Source organism: Artibeus jamaicensis, unplaced genomic scaffold (assembly GCF_021234435.1).
Source record: "Artibeus jamaicensis isolate MK-2021 breed Jamaican fruit bat unplaced genomic scaffold, CSHL_Jam_final scaffold_1964, whole genome shotgun sequence".
Classification (NCBI taxonomy): domain Eukaryota; kingdom Metazoa; phylum Chordata; class Mammalia; order Chiroptera; family Phyllostomidae; genus Artibeus; species Artibeus jamaicensis.
Window position 1 is genome coordinate 24,804,538 of NW_026522030.1, and position 24,205 is coordinate 24,828,742.

Below are 24,205 nucleotides of genomic sequence, written 5' to 3' on the forward strand. Positions count from 1 at the left end.
TTCATTTCTATGTTTCCACTCCTGATCTAGCTGTCCTTTTAGTTTGCTTTCGTTTTAGGTGTGGTTGTTAATAACTGTGAGTTTGTTGTCCTTTCACTGTTCATGTTTCTTTAACTTCTTTTTCTTAGAAAAGTCCCTTTAACATTTCATATAATAAGGGCTTGGTGATGATGAACTCCTTGAATTTGATCTTATCTGAGAAGCACCTTATCTGTCCTTCCATTCTAAATGAAAGTTTTGCTGGATAGAGCAATCTTGGTTGTAGGTCTTTGGATTTCATGACTTGGAATACCTCTTTCCAGCCCCTTCTTGCCTGTAAGGTCTCTTTTGAGAAATCCGCTGACAGTCTGATGGGGACTCCTTTGTAGGTGACTGTCCCCTTATCTCTTGCTGCCTCCAGGATTCTCTCCTTCATTTTAATCTTGGCTAATATAATGATGATGTGCCTTGGTGTGTTCTTTCTTGGGTCCAACTTCTTTGGTACTCTCTGAGCTTCCTGGATTTCCTGGAAGTCTATTTCCTTTGCCAGATTGGGGAAATTCTCCTTTATTATTTGTTCAAATAAGTTTTCCACTGGTGGCTGTGCCTTTCCCCCTTCTGGTACCCCTATAATTCGGATGTTGGAGCGTTTAAAGATGTCCTGGAGGTTCCTAAGACTCTCCTCATTTCTTTGAATTCTTGCTTCTTGACTCTTTTCTGTTTGGCCATTATTTGCTTTCTTCTGGTCCACTCCATTGATTTGAGTCCCAGTTTCCTTTTCAGTGCTATTGGTGTCCTGTGCAATTCCATTCATTTCAATTAGTTTCGCCTTCATATATTTGTCTAATCTGTCGGCTATAATCAACCAGTTCTGTGAGGATCCTGATCACCAATGTTTTAAACTGTGCATCTGAGAGTTTTGCTATTTCTTCATCGCTTAGATCTATAGGCTCTGGGGCTTTGAGATCTTCTTGAGCCATTTTTGATCTGTTCACGCCCTTTAAGTGTGAGAAGTTGCGCCTTGGACTCCCAGGTCGCTGGGTTGTGACGCTGTATGTGGGGGCGTGGTCAGAGCGGGAAACGGCGACCCCCTCTGCCGCTTCTCACAGCTGGGTGAGGAGCAGAGGCTTAGGTGGTTCACCTGGGCCGGGCCACTCAGAGTCGCTGGGTTATGACGCTGTATGTGGAGGTGGGGTCAGAGCAGGGAAATGGCGGCGCCCTCCACTGCCGCTTGCCGCGGGGACCTGCCGGGCCCTGGTCCAACCACCCACTCCTTCACCTGTCCACCCGAGCTCAAATGCGCGACCACAGTCAACATGCAGCCCCGCTGCCCCGCTGTTTCCCCCGCGGTCGCTTGCTTGGTCGCTCACTAGGTCCAACCCTGCGCCTGGATTCCGCGCCTGAGTCCATCTGACCGAGTTTTCCTGTGCAACCCCGCTTCACCAGCCGCTGGTTTCGCCCCTTACCGGTCAGGCTGAAGAATTTGTTGTTAACAGACTTCTGAAAAGTTCAATTTTCTGTGTTTTGGCTGTGTTTTCTGTTGCTAATATTTAGTTGTCTCTAAACTTGTTTGTGTGAGATGGAACGGCACATCCACCTACGCCTCCATCTTGGCGGAAGTCCCCCTCAGTGTAGTTCTAATTTACATTCTCTTCTTATCTAATTCTCACTCTCTTAGGTGAGGTAGAACATTTTTTAAAAGGATAATTTGCATATTCTGTCTGGTATGTCTGCTCTCATGTCTAGCCCATTTTTATAGGCTTATAGTTTATTTTCTTTTTTTACTTTTAAGAATCTCTGTATATTAACTGTTTGTGATTTAAGTTGCATTTTTAAAGCCAATGTATCATTTATCTCTTTACTTTGATTTTTGGTTGCTTTGTTTTGTTTTGTTTGTATTTGTTACCTGAGAGTATTTTTTAGTCAAGTTTATCAACAAAGATGCCATTTGGAACCATGGATTCTGAGATCTCATAGGAAGATGGTATCAAGGGGGAAGTGGACTCAAAATTGAGTCTTGAGGAACCCCAACATTTAGAAATCAGGTAGAGGAAGGAGACCCAGTGAAAGATTGAGAATAAGGACTGAATCAGAAGAAAATAAAGGAGAGTGATTCACCAAATCTAAGATATCAGCTCCTAGATATCCCTTTAATAACAATGTGCACATAGCATAATTTATAACATTGTTTTCTTTATAAAAAATCTTTTCAAAATTTCAATTAAAATGATTTTCAGTTTCCTGCACCTATTAAGTGAATTCTTTTTTACTAAAAATAGATTAATATGTATGTAGATTTCCTATATTCCATTAATAAATTATTTAATGCATAGATATTGAAACTATTCTTAAAATATTTAATTTATTTTTTTTTAGAGAGGGGGAGGGAGAGAGAAAGAGAGGAACATCAATGTGTGGTTGCCTCTTGCCTGCTCCTTTCAGGGGACATGGCCTGCAACCCAGGCATGTGCCCTAGACTGGGAATCTCACTGGTGACCCTTTTATTCGAAGGCCAGCACTCAATCCACTGAGCCACACAGCCAGGGAAATATTGAAACTCTTAAACTTCTGTCACAAGGGAAGTGAGCATAGTGGACATATCAACAACTGCAGATAAAATATGAAATTAATGAATTGGAAAAGAAAATGAAGGATAAAGAGATACTGAAAAACAAGCTCATGAATGAAATAAAGTTTAGATCCTAACTGCAATACAGTATAAACAATTTGAAACTATTGAGCAAATTTAAACACTGACTGGATATTTGATGTTAAGAAATGAAATTGTTTGGTAGTATAATATTGTAGTAACCCTTTAAAAAGCAACAATCTTTATTTTTTATGAGATCTGTGCTGAAATATTTATAAATGGAAAGATATGATGCTTAATATTTGCTTCAAAATCATCCTGTGGGACTGATGATAAATGGGTATAAGGAGTAAGATTTGTTGATAATTGTAGGAGATAGTGATGAATATGAGTCCATTATACTATTATATTTTTTGTGTTTAATTTTTCCATAATAAAACTTTTCTTTTTTTACCTCTTTTTAAAAGTATTTTTATTGATTATGCTATTAAGTTTTCCCAGTTTCCCGCCCCCCTTATCTGCCCTCTGTCCTGCTCCACCCCAACACTTCAGCATTCCCCTACCGCATGTCCATGGGTTGTGCATGTAAGTTCTTCTTCTCTTTCCTATACCATTTTTCTTTCTCCCCATCTACTTTATGCTTTCTAATTATGCTTCTTCTTCCCTGTATCTTTTCCCCCCAATTTCTCCCCTCCCCCTCTCCACTGAAATCCTTCCATGTGATGTCCATTTCTCTGATTCTGTTCCTGTTCTAGTTGTTTGCTTAGTTTTTGTTTTCATTGTTTTTATTTTCTCTTAAGTTCACTTGTTGATAGTTGTGAGTTTGTTGTCATTTTAGCATTCATACTTTTTATCTTCCTTTTCTTAGATAAGTCCCTTTAACATTTCATATAGTAAAGGCTTGGTGATGATGAACTCCTTTAACTTGACCTTATCTGAGAAGCACTTTATCTGCCCTTGTTCTAAAGGAAAGCTTTGCTGGATAGAGTAATCTTGGATGTAGGTCCTTGCCTTTCATGACTTCAAATAGTTCTTTCCAGTCCTTGTTGCCCACAAGGTTTCTTTTGAGAAATTATCTGATAGTCTGATGGGAACTCCTTTGTAGGTAACTGTATCCTTTTCTCTTGCTTCTTTTAAGATTCTCTTCTTATTTTTAATCTTGGGTAGCTTAATGATGATGTGCCTTGGTGTGTTCCTCTTTGGGTCCGACTTCTTTAAACTCTCTGGGCTTCCTGGACTTCCCTGAAGTCTATTTCCTTCGCCAGATGGGGGAAGTTTTCCTTCATTATTTGTTCAAAAAAGTTTTCAGTTTCTTGCTGTTGTTCTTTTCCTTCTGGCACTCTTGTAATTCAGACATTGGAATGTTTCAGGTTGTCCCAGAGCTTTGTAAGTCTCTCTTCACTTTTTTGAACTCTTGTTTCTTCATTCTGTTCTGGTTGGATGTTTATTTTTGCCTTTTGTTCCAAATCATTGCTTTGAGTTCTGGTTTCCTTCCCATTAGTGTTGGTTTCCTGAATATTTGCTTTATTTCATTTTGGGTATCTTTCACTTGTTTTTTTATTTTTTTTTATTTTTTAATTTTTTTGACCAAGCTCAATCAAATGTGAGCATTTTGATTACCGGGGCTTTAAATTCTCCATCAGATAGGTTGGCTATCTCCTCATCGCTTAGTTCTCTTTGAAGTTTTGCTCTGTTCTTTCATTTGAGCCGCATTTCTTTGTCTTGGAGCACCTGATAAGTTGTAAGGGGGCGGGGTCTTAGTATTCACCCTGGCAGGGCAACCCTTTTTGCCCCTGGTGCTGCAGCCCGCCTGTGGGGGAGGGGCCAGAGAGGGAGCAGTGCAGCTGACCTGCTGGGCTCTAGCACTCCCCACTGGACTCTGGTGGGAGACTGGGACTTTCTCCCACCATGGCAACCCCCACCTAACCCACAGTGAGCTCTCTCTCAGTTTCACCTTCAGCCAGCCCTGCCCCTGTGCTCCAATGCCTCATTGCAGCTTATCTGAGCTGCCTGGCCCATGCGGTGCACCACCTTACTGGTCTGGTTGTTTTGGTTGACTTTTTCTTTAATTCCTTGATTGTTGGAGGTCCATGCAGTTTGATTTTTCTGGTGCTTCTGGTAGTTTATTGATTTTAGATTGTTATCCTTTTTTTGGTTGTGCGAAGAAGCGAAGGGTTTCTACCTACGCCTACACCTTGGCTGGAACTCTCTAAAAGTTTCTTTACGAAAGACATTTATAGCCAAATGTCTGTCCGTAATGGCTTTATCGCATTGAAGGAGAAAATAATCTTTACTATATCACCATAGTTCCAGCAATATGAGCATCACGAAGCACTGCAAAGTATATGTTGCTGCAAATTAAAACATGGTGGGCCCTGACCTATGTGGCTAAGTTGGTTGGGCATCAGGATGATGCCTTTTTGCAGGATGCAAAGCAAAAGGTCCCTGGTTCAACTCCCTGTCAGGGTCATACACCTGGGTTGTGGGTCCGGTCCTCACCTGGGGCACATACAAGAGGCAACCAATTGATGTTTCTCTCCCTCACTTTCTCTTTCTCTACCCTTCTATCTAAGTAGTGATAATAATAATAATATTAATAAATTAAAAAAACAAATTGGTATGGAAACTGCAAAGTAAATTGGGAAATTTATAATTGTCTTCCCTTAAATATTGCACTGAATAGTTACTGTTCAGTTACATAAGTTCTTTTTTAATGTTTATTAAAATTTACCTCAATATCTCTTACAAATATTTGTTATAAAGCCAAAGTAAAAAATTACCCATACTTGTAAGTGAAAATATAAATGTCACCTATAGTTCTAGGCTGAAAGAAGAACTTTGTTTAAGTGTTTTCAAGACCTTTATTTATTTTTTCATGAATATACACCTATGCTTATGTTTTATTAAAAGTGGGCCCTCACTCTACATACTGTTTTACATTCCATTTTTAACTTCAAAATAGATTATGAATGTATTTCACATGAATAAAAATTGTTGTAGGACACTCAGACATATTAAGTATTTTTCCACTCAGGATTTTTAAAAGTCTTATATTTGTGGTTATTTCTTCTTTGTGATCACTAATCTTTTCAATTTTTTTCTTCTTATTAGGCTTGCAAAAGTTTATTTAGATCATACAATTTTTTTCATTTGTGTTTTTGCTCCCAAACCAGCCTTTTATCTTTTTGTCCTTCTAAGACTCCCGAGACCCTCTTAGTAGTCTTTTTCTAATTTCAACAGATGAGCAGTTAGTTCCTTTAATTTTCACGATTTGTATGTAATAACAAGGACATTTGAGATGATAAAGTTATATTCTATAGGTTTTGTTTATAACAGTTTCTTATTTCCATTGATTCCTTATTCTCATCTTTTTAAAATTCCTTCTTGATCTAAGGTTATTTTTGTTCAAAATCTTGAGGGGTCACCTATGTATGTATTTTTATCTTTATGTATTTTAAACTTTATGGGTTAATAGAATCCTAAAGTACTAAAATTTCATGATGATGTACTAAAGTATAAATCTATTTTATTTATTTCCATCATTTTAAGTGGATCCTTTAAATGTGAAAATCACATGTTTTAGTTCTTGAGAATTTTCTTAAATTGTTTTTTATTGCACCCTCCTCCTTTTCCTTTGTTATCAACTTCTAAAAATATTACTATTCAGATGTCAGATGTCTTGAACTGATCCCTTAATTTAAAAAATATTTTCAAAAGATTTTAAAATAAAAAAATTATTTTTCCTTTGTTTACTGGGAGAATTTTTCTGCCTTATCTCCTAAACTTTGTATCAAGTTTTCATTTTTGCTAGCCCATTTTTTAATTTCCGAAAGGTCTTTTTTGTTCCATAGAAGTTCCTTACCATAATAAAATACTGTTTATTTTCCACATTTGCCTTATTGTCTCATATCTTGGATAACATTAAAGGTATTTTCATTTCTCCCTGAAGATTTTATTTCCTCTATGTTTATTTTCCTAATTATTTCAGTCTCTGTTTTCATGTTAGAGACTTCATCAGTCCAGTGATTTTTGGCTAAAAGTTCATATTGAAGCTTGGAGTTTCAAAGAGTAGATCTAAGGCTCTGTGTCCCTAGTATGGGCTTGTCAAATGTTGCCTTCACTCTTAGGAGACTTAGCTGAACCATTCAGTTGACAAATGTATGATGTCGTTAAGTTTGGGGCTTGTGTCTTGGGCTGGTTCAATTTCTCAGAGAAAGCTCTTCTGATTAAGAGCTTTTTCATATGGCGGTGAAAGCTGGGCACTGCACAGCTTCACCGGTGTCATTTACACAAACTGTGAGTCTGAACTTCTCCCTCAGACCTGTGCAACCTAGCAGCTATCCTTCAAAAATATGTTAGCTAAACAGCCATTGGAATGGAAGAAGGCTGGGAGGTGAGGGAGGAAGAATTGCAACATCCATTATAACATTTTCATTGAATCTCTCTTTTTCTCAAGATACTCCCCTTTCTCATCTGTTCCAGTATCCTTTCCCCACCTCATGCTAGTCCCTCCTTGCCAGATGTTCTCTCCTTTACTCATTCCAATGTTCTACAGGGATTGAAAAAAAACCCAGTTAACAACCACATGGAATTAGAGAGATGTCAAGTCCTGCCACTTCTTAAACACGCTCTGTTTTTAGCCTCACACTAACCTCCACCTCTGGAGGCATCTGGTTCCATCAGTTCTGGGGTCTTCTGGATATTTCTTTTTTTTGAAATTACTTTATTTTATTGTTTATTTGATTGTTCAAGTACAGTTGTCTCCATTTTCCTGCCACCACTCCCGCCCACCCCAGCCATCCCCACTCCCCAGCCTTGGTCCTACTCCTCTTTGGTTTTGTTCATGTGTCCTTTGTACATATTCCTGAAAACCCTTCCCTCTTTTCTTCCCATTACACCCTCCCACCTTCCTGGATATTTCTATGGTACAAAATTGGGTGGTATCTTGGCTTTCCCCACAACTGGCCTTTGATCCAGCTTTCTTTGGTCTGCCAAGTCAGCATCCCCCAAAATCTGCTTCATATCTTCAAATATATATATTTTTTGATCCTTGCCTTTTGTCACTGTGAGTGTGTGCACTTTCACTTTCATTTTGTGGATGTTATAATACCATTAAAATTTTTTTTATTGATTATGCTATTACAGTTGTTTCAATTTTTCTCCCCTTTGTCCCCCTCCACCCAGCGCTCCCCAATTTCCTCAGGTCATTTCCACACCATTGTTCATGTGCATGGGTCCTGTGTGTAAGTTCTTTGGCTTCTCCTTTTTCTATACTGTGTTTTACATCACCACGTGTAGGGGACCTGTTTGTTTTGGTCTGGCAAATGTGACTCAGCTCTGTATGGAAAACCTACAGAAGCGAAGTGGTGGGCAGGAGCCAGACCTTCAAATCGAGTTTTCCCATGGGAATCAGGCCTAGAAAATGTATACAGATTGTTATGGCTTGCTCTTGCCAAAACTCCATCACCCTGGTCTAAAACAACAGATGTGTATTGTATATCTTCAAGGTAATATCCAAAACCTGTATGAGTTTTCCCAAGGACAGAGCTAACTAGCTCATCACTATTCCCCTCTGCATGTTATTTTCATTTTCTTGATTGTACCTACAATGTAGACAATAATATTCTATATAATAGATAATAAATCCTTCTCCGATGTAAGACCCAAGGAAAACAATAAAAGCCTGTCTAGGTAAGGGTTGGGATGCTCCCCTCTTGAGGGAGTGGCCGAGGCATCCATAGGCACTCTCCCCTTGAGAGAGTAGTCATGCCATTCCGTTTTCCTCCACAGGATTGCTGTCGCCTGTGCATTCATTCTCACCATCAGCCACAACAGGTGGACTCTGCTGGCCACAGTACACCATTCCCACGGTTATTCTGTACCTACCTGTTTATGCTTCTTAATTCCCTCCACCCTTCACCCATTCCCCCACACTGTCCTCTGATCTGGCAACTACCAAAACCCTGTCCATGTTCATGATTCTGTCTCTGTTCTAATTTGCTTAGTTTGTATTTTAGATTCAGTTGTTGATAGATACAAATTTATTGCCATTTCATTGTTCATAGTTTTGATCTTTTTCTTAAATAAGTCCCTTTAACATTTCATATAATAATGGTTTGGTGATGATGAATTCCTTTAGTTTTTTCTTATCTGGGAAGCTCTTTATCTGGCCCTTGATTCTAAATGATAGCTTTGCCACGTACAGAAAACTTGGCTGTAGGTCCCTGCTTTTCATGACTTTGAATATTTCTTGTAGTGTGCAGGCTCTGGGATTTCCCAGATGGTGTGAGCCAAGGTCAGCTCCCACCTGTGTTCTGCCTAAGACTACTTGATGAGCTATAAAGCAATCTGAGATGGCTGCTACTTGTGCTGGCTTTGGAGATTCCCTGGTGAAGCCAAACTGTGAATCTAGAATGGCTGCTGCTAGTGCCAGACCTGGGGTCACTTAGAAAGAGGTATGGGAGCTGCAAGCTCACTGAGGCCAGCTATTGCTTGTTTTGGAGGTTGTGAAGCATGAGCCAAGACTGGCCATTCATATGGAACAATCACCGTTAACAATTTAGATGGGCCCTAAGTTGGGTGGGAGAGAGTCTCAGGGGATCTCCAGGGCAGGGCAAATAGTGTGAATGAGGTTGATGGAGTTTCAGATATATTACCTGCCTGCTGGCTCTGTGGTTCTGTGGGGGGAGGACTCAGAAAGGGACAATAGTCTCTACCCACCTTTCTATCTGAGAGAAAACTATCTCCAACCTCTTGCTTTGATGCCAGACACTTCAGTTCCTCCCCATAAGCCACTGGTGCCTTTTAAGCTGCTACCCAGATGTTGGAGCTCAGAGAGTGAATCTTAGTAAGTCTCTCTATGGGTTCTTTAAGATGAACTGCTTGGGACTCCAGAAGTTTCTTCCACTGACTCAATCCCTGGTTTGAGGGATTGCAAAACTAACTGGTTTTTGCAGCCAGAAGTTATGGGGACTTATGTTCCTGGCTGGGGGCCTGGTGTGGGGCTGGGACTCCTCAGTCCCAAAATATTCCTCCAGAATTTTTATCCACCACATGTGGATGTGGGACCAGCCTATTCTGCATCTCTGCCTCTCCTACCAGTCAGGATGGATATGGTTTCTTTAATTTCATAGTTGTCAGACTTCCATTCAACTCAATTTGTGACAGTTCTGAGCGATGGTTGTTCTATATTTTAGTTGTAATTGTGATGTGGTCATGCAAGGACGTGAGCCATGTTTGCCCTTGCTGTCATCTTGACCAGAAGTCTGGACGTTATACTACCTTTGTTTGGTCCTCCATATTTAACAGAAAGTCTAGCTGAGGGATTTTGGTGAAATCTTCTAAATATGCTAAATCCCAGTGTCCTCATTCATAAAACAATGAGTTTACATCACTTACAGGGTTATGAGAATCAGAGAGTTTGGTGAATTTTAAAATTATATAATGTAGTTCCTTTTATCAGTTTATTGATGTCTTAATAATTCAATACCACTTGACTACATTGTTTGGAAGACTATCTAGTACTGAAGGTGAAATTCTGGTACTTCACTTTTTTCACACTCAGATTCATGACTTGCTTATCTCTTTTTAAAAACATCTTTGCAGAAAAGAATCTTTATTTTATCTTCCTTTCTCTGCAGAAATCTACTTCAGTGATTTGAGTTTATAAAACTATAAACTCGTGCTTCAGCTTTGTACAAGGAGTCAGGGCACATGGAAACATTATTTCAGTTGCCTAAAAAGCAGCCTTTTAGATGCTTAAAGGTTTATATTAAGTCTCTATGATTGTCACCCTGAGATAAAATGTAAAACCACTTTTATTCTAAACTAAATTGAACCAAAAATATAGATTTCTCATTTTATCCTTTAGGGATGGCTTTTTAAAAAAAACTATAAATGATCATGTTTCCCTTTTATTAGAAGACATCAAGTGCTGCTCTAGCCTGCAGAGTTCCTGAATACCTGAAGTCCTTGGAGAACTCTGTCAAGATTTTATTTTAAAGTTTGGACATTCAAGTAAATGCAGAAAATCATGAAAAGAATGTTGTTATTTATAGAATGGTATATTTCCATTATTCTGTGCCAGTTATTCTTAAAATATGCTTAAGTACAAACAAAACAACATTGGCCTTCATTGGTATTATTAAGTGGGAACATATTAACATGAAGTTAAGGCTATGATTCATTCAAAACTGGAATGCAGTAGTGAAAAAAAATCCAAAATTAAACCTACTCTAACAATCCTTCTTACAAATAGTTGCTAAAATAATTTGAAACTAATCCAGGTAAAATATACTGGCAAGTGTGCAGGGGAAAAAACACCATGTGTTAGAAACTATGATTAGTAATGTTTCCAGTCCTGCTCTAGCCTTTTTCTCCTTAGGGACATTCATGAACTAGGATTGCTGTGGATGTGCCAATACATGAAATTTAGAGCTAACTTTATAATATAAATATGAGTGTTTGAAGCTAACTTTATGCTATAATATGAGTGTTTAAATATTCGAAATCATACTAAAGAATTTGAAGAAGCATCATAACTTCTAGGTTCTGTTAGAATTTAAGCTATGAGACACATCCTTCTAGACACAGAAGTCCCTATGAAACAGACAACTAAAAAAGCTGTAGTGCATTTACACAAGGAAATACTACTCAGTCGAAAAAAAGAAGGAAATCTTTCCTTTTGCAACAGCATGGATGGACCTGGAAAGTATTACGCTAAGTGAAATAAGCCAGTCAGAGAAAGACAAATACAATGTACTGTGGACTCTAATGAACAAAATAAACTAACAAAATAGAAACAGACTCGTAGATACAGAGAACAGACTGACAGCTGTCAGAGGGGATGGGGAGTTGGGGGTTGGATAAAATAGGTAAAGGGATTAAGCAAAAAAGAAAAAAAAAAACAAACCCCTCACAGACAACAGTGTGTGATCCCTGGCAGAAGAGGGAGGGCCAGGGCAGATAGAAGAGGATAAAGGGGGAATAAATGGTGGGGGAAGGAGGCTTCACTTTGGGTGGTGAACATACAATACAGTATACAGACGCTATGTTATAAAACTGTATACTTAAAACCCGTATAATTTTGTTAACAAATGTAACCCCAAATAATTCAATAAAAAATTAAAAAAAGAAAATATTAGGCTAAGTGAAATAAGCATCACAAAAAGACCACATATTATATGAGCCAGAATATGCAAATCTATACAGCCAGAAAGTAAATTAGTAGTTGCATAAAGGATATAGAAGAGTTGTGGGGTGATTGCGACAGGGGACCAGCAGCGGTCCCCAACCTTTATGGCACCAGGGACTGGTTTTAGGATAGTTTTTCCACGGTCTGGGGTATGGTTTCGGGATGGTCTCAGCGCAGTCAAACCTCTCTGCTAATGATAATCTCTATTTGCAGCCGCTCGCCAGCGCTAGCATCTCCGCTTCAGCTCCACCATCAGGCATTAGATTCTCGTCACAGGGTTCGCGCTGCTGTGAGAATCTAATGTTGCTGCTGATCTGACAGGAGGCGGACCGCAGGCCCGAACACTCCGGACAGGACGGGGAGCGGCTGTAAATACAGATGAGGCTTTGCTCGCTAGCCCACAGCACACCTCCTGCCCTGCGGCCCTGCTCCTAACAAGCCATAGGCTGGTACGGGTCCGTGGCCCCCGGGGGTTGGGGACCCCTGGGTACAGGGTTTCTTTGTTGAGGTAATGAAAATGTTCTCACATTGGTTGTGCTAATGGTTGCCCTGAATATACTAAAATATCATTGAATCGGGCACTTTAAAGTGGGTGAATTGTATGATATATGAGTTATACGTCAACACAGCTGCTTTTTAATAAAAAGCGTTTGGGGTAAGTGGAGTGGGAATCGGGGGTGAAAGAAAATGTTCATGAGGGTGTTTTTGGGGTGGTGAAAATATTCTACAATGGGTGATGGTTTCATAACTCTCAATTTACTGAAAATAATTGAAGTGTCCCCCTCTTAAAGTGAGTGAAATTTGTGGCATTTTATACATTAATATAGTATTTTTTAAAAAATAAAGTCTTAGAGGGCGGGGGATACCAGCTCAGAGAGGCAAACAATATTCTTGGTCAGAACTCCTGTTCCTGGAACAGCCACACTTTCTGAAGCAGAAGTCATGCTCCCTGTAAGGCACATTCTTTTGTGGCCACCCTGGGCCACTAGGGAGATTTGTGGCTACCCACAAGGCCCAGAGGCCTTGCTGCAGGCAATAGTATTTCAAAAATTCCAGTTAACTAGGCATATGTTGATTTCCAAGGGGTTAGGTAGCAAAGAATGGGTGACTTGTGAAGCTGAGCATTTCTTTATAGCCCCACCTCAGTCTCCAGAGCACAGAACATTAGGCTTCCCAGTGGAACATAATCATCCATGGTGTCTTCTTACACTGGAGTTATTCTGGGGACAGTCAGTAGTTATGTCAGGTCACTGGATTGGTTCCTGGTGGGTAAAATGGTCTAATAACCCCCAGAGAATTCCATAGGTCAAATAAGTCGAGGGGGTGTTCATTTGCACAGCTCCAAAAGTCAGAGCTCATAGTTGTCAGACAGTCAAAGAGAAAATAGAGAAGCAGAGTTATACCTAGTTCCTGCCTCTGCTCCTTCCCCATTTCTCCCCATCCAGGCCAGAACACAGCAATGTGGACATAGTTCTTCCTACATTCCCACCAATGTAGGAAGAACTATATACCATGACCCAGATATAGGCACGTATGACCTTGGACCATGGTGGGAGAACTTCATCTAATTACCTGGTTTCTCTGACAGTCAGGCACACAGGATTCCTATAACGTAAAAACAAGCATCTAGTTTCTGGTCAAACTTGAAACACTGGTCACTTTAGCTTAGCTATCCACTGTGGTATTCACAGCATCTAAATCCAGAAGGGCCCCTCCAAGTAGCACCTACAAACAGTGCTGTATGTGCTAGCCTTGGTCTTAGGCTAAGGGCTGCCATCCACTGGGAACCAAAGGAATGTGGTCCACTACATGCTGCCTCCCCTGAGACTGGTACCATAGTTGGCAATAGAAAACAAAAAAATCACTAATGGAGAATTACCTTGAAGGGTTATGTGCTAGGATATCCCACCAAGTTTTTAATCTGTGTGGGCTAAAGTTCTCAGACTGGGCTGGAGGGAAGTCCTTAAGGCAATAGGCTCTCCAGGGGAAAATTAGGGAAATATAAGTTTGGGGGAGTATTTTGCAAAAGGTAAGCAGTAGAGATTGCATGGTCATTAGAACTATGTGAAACTGGGCTTCAGTTCTTGCTCTGCCATTTACTAGCTAAGTATTTAAGTAGTAAAGCTACTTTTCCTGGCTAAACTTCAAGTTCATTCATTATCTGTAACACCATCTGTCTTTTAGGTTTTTGGTTTAGTATGAAATGACATACTTTTTTCTATACTCTTGAAGCTACTGGAATAGTGAGATACTCTCTGCCACTCCCAGGAAAGGTGACAGAATAAGAGAGAAAGGACAGAAATATCTAATGATAGAAAAAGATGGCAAATGCTTATGTGAGGACGAATTTTGAATTTGCTGATAATCAAGAACCAAGCATATGGAAAATATAGGTTATCAAGATAAGGAAGGCAATTTCTGTTTAAATAAGATGTGACATTTCCACGACAAATTCTCAAGAAAAAAAAAGTCTGAAAAAACCCCAGCAGCAATTGAATAATTATTTTACGAATGTAGTATTTCAATGAGCATTTTGAACATGTCTATTTTGTTAAGCAATTTTGTTTGTTACTTTAATTTTTTTTGTTATGCTATTAAAGTTGTCCCAATTTTCCCCGCTTTGCCCTCCTCTGCCCAGCCCACCCTGTTAAGGTTACCAACTTATCCATAACCCATTAGTTCTGAGAAATTGTCATATTTTACTTTATTTATTACATGTCTCCCAGTATGCAACCAGAGTTTATGGCAAAGTAAAAACAGTGATTTCTCAGGTCACAAAGGAATATACTATTTTACTATATTAGTAGGTGGAGAGAACTATGAATTTGGGTCCACTAAGATCTGAGATTTAGTTCTGGCTTCACTATTTACTACCTACATGAACTTTGCAAGTCACAATGTCCTCAAGATTGAGTTTTACTCAATCTTAGGAGTAGTTTTACTCAATTTTAGGAGTAGTCACAATACTACCCATATTTTAGGTTTGGATTAAGAATTAAGTGAGGAATCATCATGATGCTTATAAACTTTAATTTACAAAATGACATAACCTTAAGTAACAGAGAAGGGTGGGTTATTAAATATTTACTGCACTTCTGAATTCAGTTTGTCAAGTGGACTGAAACACCACAACAAAAGGAATATTTGGATTCGACTGTAACTTAGATGATATTTAGTTTCCAGCAAACCTAGGATGTTCTGGGCTCAGAGGTTCAACACAGGCTGCAGACTGGAATCACCAGGGGGCTTTAAACACCGATGGCCACCCCCCCCTACAGAGATTCTGTTTTACTTGATCTTCAGTATGGTTACGGTAATGAAATTTCTAGAAACACTCCAGGTGATTCTGATGGGTAGCCAAGCATAAGAACCACTGCTGTAGGAAAAATTGGCAAAAACGTAAGTTGGGGAGACTAAACCATTGATCCCTACTGTGAGTTTAGCTGATCTAGCCTAGGTTTAGCTTAAAGTGAGGATGATGCTGAAGAAGCATTCATCTACTAAAGACAAGGTTTTGTTTCCAGTGCAGTCCATCCTGAGGAATCACTGGACTTAAAGCACCTTCCTCTTGCCGGTCTCCTCATCAGCTGCTCTCTGGGAAAACGTTTATGGCCAAGCTGTGCTGAGGTAGGAATCATCTGTGGTTTTATTAATCAGGATTCTCCAGAAAAATAGAACTATTAGAATATAGATGTGTGTGTATTTATTTATTTTAAAGAATTCATATTTCATGAACAAACTGAACTAACAAGCAAAATAGATACAGACTCATAGACAGAGAGCAGATGACAGCTGGAATGGGGGTGGGTGGGGGGAAGGGATCCAGCAAAACAGAAAAAGAAAGGGAAAGCACTGATGAACTCAGACCACAGCGTGGTGATTGAGGGATGGGGGAGGGGGAGGGGTGGAGGTGGAAGAAGATATATGGGGATAAATGGTAATGGAAAAAATACAATAAGAATAAATAAATAAAGAACTTGTAGCTCACGTGATTGTGGAGGCTAGGTCCCTAGATATGCACTTGGCAAGCTGGAAAACCAGGAGAGATAGTGCTGTAGATCCAACAGGCTCAAGACTCAGGAAGAGTCAATGTTTGAGTTAGAGCGTAAAGGCTGAAAAAGTGGATGTTTCACATTTGAAGGCGGCCAGGCAGGAGAAGTTCCTCCTTACTCATGGGCGGGGATGGAAATGGGGATAAGCCTTTTCATTCTATTCAGGCCTTCAACAGATAGGATGAGACCCTCCCCAACTGCTCCTCTCCCCCCGCCCTTAGATGGGCAATCTGCTTTATTGAGTCTATAAATTCAAATGTTAGTCTTATCCAGAAATACCCAAAAACACACCCAGAATAATGTTTGACCAAATGCCTGGATGCCCTGCGACCAAGTGGACACATGATTAACAATCACGGTGTTTGATCATAAGAAGCCCCATCTACTGCTTCTCAGAAAGCACAAAAGGGCACCCAAGAGCAGGCATAAGGAGACTCTGGGACAATGTCTGGTTGTCTACAGCATAGTTCTTGGCAACTGAGGGAAAGGAATGAGGAATTCACAAATTGCCATGCAATTGAATCCCATACCAGTATGTTTCTACATCATTTAATAGTAGTGACTTTAAGAGCTGCTACAACCAGTTCTCTGTGTCTCCCTCCAGGCACTTAAGTCATTTGCAAGTAGGAAAGGAATTACAGGCAAGACATGAGTGGAGTTGTATCCCTCTGGCCTACAGAAGTTTACTTAAAGTTTTTATTTCAATATTACTGAGTTACCCATAGTCTTAACTATCCTATTACTAAAACCATTAGGGCTATTTAAGAACCCTCAAAACTACTATACCTATTCCTAGACAATTCTTGTTTCTTAAAGTTTTGTATTAGTTTCTTTCCTCCCTCCATAATTCACCTCTTTTATATTGGAACTTACCTGTTTGATTCTAATTGCTAAAATCTAATTTTTAAATAGAAGGTTCTCTTTGAACACTCATTTTTCTCAAACTCCTACCATCTGGAAATGAAACACACGTTTACCAGCTCAGTTCTCTTCAGAGTAAGCCAAAGTCAACTGAAGTCTGACAACTTTCTGAAGTAGGAACCAGAAATAGGTTCATTGGGCAGGGGAAGCGGGGAGGGCTATCAGGAAAAAGGGTGAAATGTACTTTTCACAAACTCAGAAGAAAAGCAATCGCTTTAAATATCAGTAAGTTCCCTCCATCTCCCCCAAACAAGCCTCTACTATCTATTACTTTGTGCAGTTTGTGGTTCTCAAACTGTGCTCCCTGTATCAGCAGCGTCAGCCTCACCTGGGAACTCATGAGAAACACAAGTTCTCAGGCCCCACCTCAGACCTACTCAATTAAAAACTCTGGGGGTGGAGCTCAGCAACCTGTGTTTTCACCAGCGTTCGGGTGAGACTGATGCCAATCTGTGTGAAGCTTTATGCTGGCACAGCCTATTCTGCTTCCTAGGAGCTTGACTGACAGACATCCACACAAGGTAATCTCCCCTCTGTAACAGCTCACTAGGTGGAAAAATAGTTTCATAGTCCCATCTGTGGGCTCTTGGTGTCTCATGCAAATGACCAAAGCACCAGCTGACTCCCACCTGGATTTTGGAACAGTGCGCAAGTGAAAAGAAGGCAGGCACGAAGAAGCACAAGGCAGAAGAAAGATCGTCAGATCTGAAGCACTTATGTTTGGTCCAGATGGAGGAGCTAAAAAGGGAGAAGAAATACTTAACTAGATCATGGCCAAGTTCCAAAACTGATAAATGAACACAGACAGTCCTTAGAGAAATTTTATCATAAAGAGAGCAAATAAATGGGGCATGTGGAGTCAATATGAAGTTTATAAATGGCTCAGCCAGGTGATTTCTTCATGAATTCATCTATTTTCCACCTAAAAATGACTCCTGGGGAAATACTTCTCATAATTTAGAATTTTTGTGGGTGCAATTTTGGCAGTAGCTTCATCAAAGCAAGTATACATTTGAGTTTAGGAGTAGAAAAGTTTCAATACAGTTCATCAAAGGCCGGTCACTTTACATAAGTTTATTTAAGATTTACAGGATTATAAATGAGGTGTTATTATCTCCATTTTATAGAGATTAAGTAACAGGCCTCAACAAGACAGTAGGAATTTTAAACCAGGCATTCTGACTTCTCATGCAGTTATTTTTACACACACCAGGCTTTCTCCAATAAAATATACCAAGGTTAGAAGACTTAAATCAAGAGCCGATGTCTAAAGAATCTGTATGCACTTTGGCAGGAGGAATGTAAATACTGAGACATATTATTTCCATTCACTGGGAAGATGAATGAAGGTCAGAAGACACATGTTTTGATTACATAATCACACAAGCTCAGGGATCAAATGTCATGTTAAGTGATGTTTGCATGACTGGCTAAGACTTAGCTCTGCCACTTTTTTCCTTCAGTAAGTACAGAATGAATCGAAGAATTTATAGGATTGGATAGTGGATATTTTTTCAAATCCATGAAGAGGAGGATCCCTAATTGATTTTGGGGTCCCAGACAGACTCGATTTGGTTAATGAGTGACCGGTATATTACTTGTACAAGAAATCTACTAAAGCAGCTACCTCCATGGGTTTTTTTTTTTTTTTTAAACACCCTCCTGGGCTGGTGAGTCTCCTGGAGCTTGGTTGTTCTTACCTCTGCTCCTCCAGGGGAAAAGCCCAGGAGAAAAGCACATGGAGAGAAACCTCTAAACTAACTTGATGGGAGGTGAACCAGTTTAGTGAAAATCATGTCAGAGTGAGGCTAGCATGGGATCCCCAGGGCTTCATTTTGGAATATGCCTTGTATGAAGAATGTCATTCAGAGATTTAGTACTACTTTTTTGCTTGAATAGGCCAAAAGTCCGTTTCCTCCTCAATCACTTCCTCTGACTTCCGAAAATACATCTTAGCTGCAAAGACACTGGGAAAGGAGAGGAAAACAAACCAACAAACCATCCTCTTCCCTCTGTCCCCAGACTTATCCTACCACCACCCTTGAAAGGATGAATGGGTGGGTGTGGCTGGTGGGAACAAACTTTGGGGACCAAGGGGAGGGAGTAGATGTTCAGAAAGGGCATATTTCGAAGCAGGAGAGATTAACTCCATTCCTAGCTAAAAATGTCATGATGCCCCACCCAGTTTGGGTTTTCCTGCAGCTGGTGGGAGTAGGGAAGTAACCATGAAGCATCTGTTCTTGCCTGTGTCTCAAGTCTAAGCCTCAAGGTAGATACTGCTGAGGACACCAGGTTTGAATCTGATGCTTAATTAGCTGAGTATCCTTGGGCAAGTTACTTGTTGAATAAAGAAATGGTGGTTGTTTCATCCCCTACACCCCCCCCCCCACCTCCCTCCCCTTGACAAACAAGGTTGCAATGAAGAGGCGTTTGGTTTGGATTCTGGCAGTACAAACCGCATGACACAAAAGATGGAACCTGGAAACATGCCATGTGAGATGGAATTAGTGCGTTGTGAGTGAATGGGGGGGGGTATGAAATGGAGAGACAGACGGACAAGAATTTATGTGACAGGCGGAATCTGGCCAGAATGCTGGGGAGAGGGGAGGGAACCTCAAAGCAGCACAGGAGAACCCGGCTTCTTCTGATAAGGGAGTGGTCAGGAAGCACCAGAGGCAGCAAGGAGGCCAGAGCGATTGCCATGCCCGCTGAGTAAGGGCAAACAAACCAGCGCCAGGCAACGTGATGGCCTGGGCAGAGACTTTGCGCAGGCTGACCAGCGATGGAGAAGGGACAAGCCCTCCTCAAAAGTCAGGGGGAGGTGCAGACCTGCCAATCCAGCTGGGATTGGCTAGAAAAGCAGGACTTTTCCAGAGGGCACAGGATTTTCGGCCTGGACTTTTAAACGGAGGATGTTCAGAGACTCGCCCCTTTTTGTCCCTTGCTGTCCCTGGGTGCCTAAGCCTTCCTGGGCTCATGTGTCCTGGAGACTACGTGGTCTGGCAGCACCCTTGGGCCCTTCCCCACCCGAGAAGCAGTGGCAGTGCAGGCAACTGATGCTGTGCTGCGTGGTCCTGCTTGGTCAAGCGCAAGGACCCACTGACAAGCGGAGGGACATTTTGGAGGGACATGGGGCAGGCACTGGACCCGCAGCCAGTAGCAGAGAAAAGGGCGGCGCTCAGTGATTGGAAGCCAGTGCGCCAAGACTCCAGAGGACGCCTGAAGCAGGGCTGTGACCAGGAACCAGCTAACTCGACTGCATTTCCCAGAGGTCAGTATTTTTATTTTTCCTTTTTAAAAAAATTATTTAATTATTGTTTAAGTACAGTTTTCTGTTTTTCACTCCCATCCCAGCCCCCCCCTCCCCAGTGTTCCCCACCTCCCTCCCATTTCCAGAGGTCAGTATTTTTAAATGGGAGCAGGAACTCTGGACCCAGATGAGAATTGACAAAGGGTGAAAGGGTTGTTATTGTTGTTATTATTATTTGAGGTTTTAAAGGGAATGGGCCCTTGGGCAGAAGAAGCCTGCCAGTCATCCAAAATTATGTAGCTTTTGAAAAAGAGACTCCTTTCCTTTTTCACCAAACCTCTGCCTCTGGAGGGAGTCTGCCTGTGTTTGAAGGTAGGTGGTGAATCTCACTTTGTTCAATAACATTTATCGTAATTCTGAAGTCCATGTGCAGTAGCTGCATAAAAAGTTACTAGGTGGACATATTTGAAACATGGAAAACAGCCAATGCAGCGAGTTCTTCTGGAGGTTGGAAGATGGTAGAGAATAGAATTTTGGCCTCTAGAAATACAGGATTTCTCTGTTTAATCACTTAGAATTTAAATGTTTATCTGATATGTTGAACACAATTAAAAGGCTTGTTTGGAATATTGAGAGAGAAATTCATCGTGGTAATCATGCCAACCATTTTAGTTCACATTTTTTCAAAGATCAGGATGTAACTTATGTCAGTTAAAGCAACTTTAAAATAATGTACAATAAACAGTGGAATTTTTGGAGCTTTTCCCTCATAGCCAAAGGTCTTTGCCCTTTGTATTAAAAATACAGGATGCCTTTAACCAGTGCATCAAAATTCATCTCACTAATATAGAACAAACCAACATTGTGAGCTTCCTGATATGTACCAAGAAGAATATAACATCATCGCTCTGGTGTTCTTGCCAGAAATGCATAACCTGAGTTTAATGACAAGAAAACAGACACACTCAAAGTGAGGCACATTCTACCAAGAATAACTGGTCTGTTCTTCTCAGAGATTTGAAAATCATGAGAAGCAGAGTAAGACTGAGGAATTGTTCCCGATTAAGGAAGACACAGCAGCTAAGTGTCACCTTAGACTGAATCTGGGGTTGGGGATCGGGGTTTGATTGCTACGGAGGACATAATTAGGACAATTGTCAAAAGTTGGGTATGGACCTGGATTAAACAATATTCATCAATGATAACTTTGCCGATTTTGATGATTTTGTTATAATTATTTAACAGAATATCCTTGTTCATAAGAAATAAATACAATATGGGTGTGTGTGTGATGTATAGAGAAGAAATTTAAAGCAAATGGGTCAAAATGTAAGCAATTGGTTTGTCTGTTGAAGGATTACAGTTGTATTTTATAATATTATTAGATTATTCCTGCAATTTAAAAATTATATCAACATTAAAAATTACCAGGAAGATGAATATACTCTTTCCCCCCATCCTCCAACAAATAAATTCAGAATGAAGTCACAAACTGTATTTAAGTTTGAAGATTTCAAGAGGAAAAAAACCTTAGCTATTTTATAGTAAAAAAACAGGAAAGATTTCATTGAAGGTACAGATAAGTTAGAACCTTTGAAGCTACACCAGAAGTTAATATTTTAAAAGTGTGTTGTAGAGATTGGACTGGTCACTGAAGGCCTAACTCAAGAGACACCAGCCCTTTTTTTAGTGTGAAGAGAGACCTCACGTGGTGCCCCTTGTGTCTGGGCTGCCTGCCTATCATTTGTAAGAGTGAAAAATAAGATACAAAAAAGTTCTATAAAACTATGTAAACAGCATACTGTGAAACTAAAATGGCAAGAAAAAGAGATATATAACAAAAGATAGAATGGCATAAGAGATGTAAAAAAATATGATAAAATACAGGAATAACTTTAATTTTAAAATCGAAGAAATGGGAGAATAAAATAAACTGGTAATTTAATAAAAATAATGCCAAGCAGTAAAAAAAAAAAAAGATAATGTGAAAAGCAGCAACATTGAGAGTCTATAAACTGGATGAATGCAGAATAGTAAAACCACCCAGGTCCAGCAGAGAGTGTGTAGAAGGAAGGAAGAAGTAGAGTCCTGTACGGTGCTGCAAGACAGCGATGGGCCAGGAGTGAGCAGGGCTGTGTTTCTTTGGAGCAACCAGCTGTGCAACTGTCCTTCCATTCCACCTTCTTTTGGAACAAAGGGTAATTGAAGGGTAAGCCTAGGATTTAGAGTTTCAGGGTGTAGAAAAGCATCTATTCAGCCAGACATTTCCTTCAAGTCTTAGAAAAGCTACAATTTAACCATAATCTGCATCTTGAAGCATTAAGTCATAGCTGAAATTTCTTTCTGGCTTGGTTGATGAATGCCAGCACGTTCGTTATACAGAGCAATAGGCCCACATCAGGACTGGTTCAGGCCTATCGTTCTGCAGGTATACAAATGCACCATTTATTTCTGAAAAATATCTTAAACTAGAGGCAGAGTAGTAGAAAAGAAAGGAGTAATCTTAGGGTTTAAGAGCACAGGCTCTGAAGTCTGATACTTCCAGTGTTCAAATCCTGTTTCTGCCTTTAACTTGGTCTCGGGGATGCATCTACATCTAAAAAGGGTGGGTATTAAAAAAATAAGAATAAAAAGGGTGGGTATTAACAACAGTACCTACCTTGCAGAGCAGTTTTGAGGGTTAATGTAAGCACATAGTTAGTGTCATATGTGTCTGTTAAACCAGAAGAAAAACAAAGATAATGAGGAAATAAGCAGTACCTGAAGGAGTTGTATTCTCTCTTCATTTTTTTTTTATTGATTTTAAGGAGAGAGAAGCAGAAAGAGATAGAGAGAGAAAGCACCATTAATTTGTTGTACCACTTATTTATGCATTCATTGGTTGATTCTTGTATGTGCCCTGACAGGAGATCAAACCCACAACCTTGGCATATTGGGACTACACTCTAACCAATTGACTGACCTGCCTAAGGTGAAGGAGTTGTATTCTCATCATGTATGTAAAAACCATGCAATATGAGTCATCTGCATGGCAATTTCTTTAAATTGATGCACAACTTCCTCTCCTGGTTCTGTTGTGGGGTCCAGCCCTTGGTACCATTGGGAAAATACTGGGTGACAGAAATCAGTAGCTGCATTGAAATTTATTAGGACATAATACAGCATAGTGAGCATAAGCATTAGCATGCTAGCTCCTCTCATTCCTTCTGGGATGAGAAAGAGGTGATAGTGGGAGAATTATTATGAATCATTAGCAGACACATAGCATGCCTCCATTCACCTTTGGTTATTGTATGACAAATATTTGTTCGTTAAGAGAGAACCAGGGCTGCAGGTTCAAGTGAGAACCTGGTTATGGAACAGAATACTTCATAAGTAAAGTAGGTGTTCAGTGTCAGGGATAAGTAGCACTGGAAAGAGATTTCTGAAGTGAGATAGGTTTGAATGGAAAAAGAAATTATAAAAATAGGGGGGAGAAGGTGACATTGGAAATTTATACTGAAACCTAAAACTAAAAAATGTACAAACTTGGTCTTATGTTGAAGAAAATTTAGATTATAATTTCAACTAAGCATCAAATAATAGAACAAATAAAGAACAATTCAGGTATTGATTTTTTTCAAGATAGTAAGAGATACCATCATCCTTCATAATTGACTTTCACAGCAGAAGTATTTTTGCAAAAATACAAACGTCATGAGATTTCTCAAGAGGCTTTCTTAATCCTTTGATAGTTAATTTATTCTCTTTTGAAGCTCCTCTCATGTCTTAATCATCCTCATTATATTTTTTCCTCATCCATTAACTGCCTGAGATATACCAGATCATGTGGCATCTCCTTTTATATTAATTTGCTTCCCTTTACAACCTTGTTTCTGCAACAGTTGAAAAATGACTTTTCCAAAAGCAAAATCCCCTTAGAATAATTTTTGGTCTTATCTTTTGAGAAAATGTAAATATGTTATATTCAGTATGAGCCATTTCATACTTTTTGAGTCATTTAAAGCATTTACCAAATCATACTATTACTTGAAATTGCTTTAAAGTGTTGTTTTAAAATAGTATTAGAGAAAGATTTAGGGATAGGAATGTGTCCTGGTACATATGTTTTTGTGAAATTTTACCAACTGGAATATTTTGGACAAGAGCACATTATACCTCTGTTTTTTGACTATACCTATAGTTTCATAGTTACAGTGAGAACAAATGGAAGTATTTAA

The 24,205-nt window shown here is 39.8% G+C and overlaps 1 protein-coding gene across 2 annotated transcripts in view; it reads left to right on the top strand.

Moving 5' to 3' along the window:
* AGTPBP1 (ATP/GTP binding carboxypeptidase 1) overlaps positions 1-24,205 on the top strand; it is a 210,445-nt gene that overhangs the window by 5,375 nt on the left and 180,865 nt on the right. Inside the window, exons 2-3 of one of the 2 annotated variants that reach the window (XM_053656357.1) lie at positions 11,976-12,211; positions 15,287-15,389. The gene's annotated coding sequence lies outside the window, so the exon portion shown is untranslated. The remainder of the gene's footprint in view (positions 1-11,975; positions 12,212-15,286; positions 15,390-24,205) is intronic. The other variant, XM_053656359.1, reaches the window with a different exon arrangement.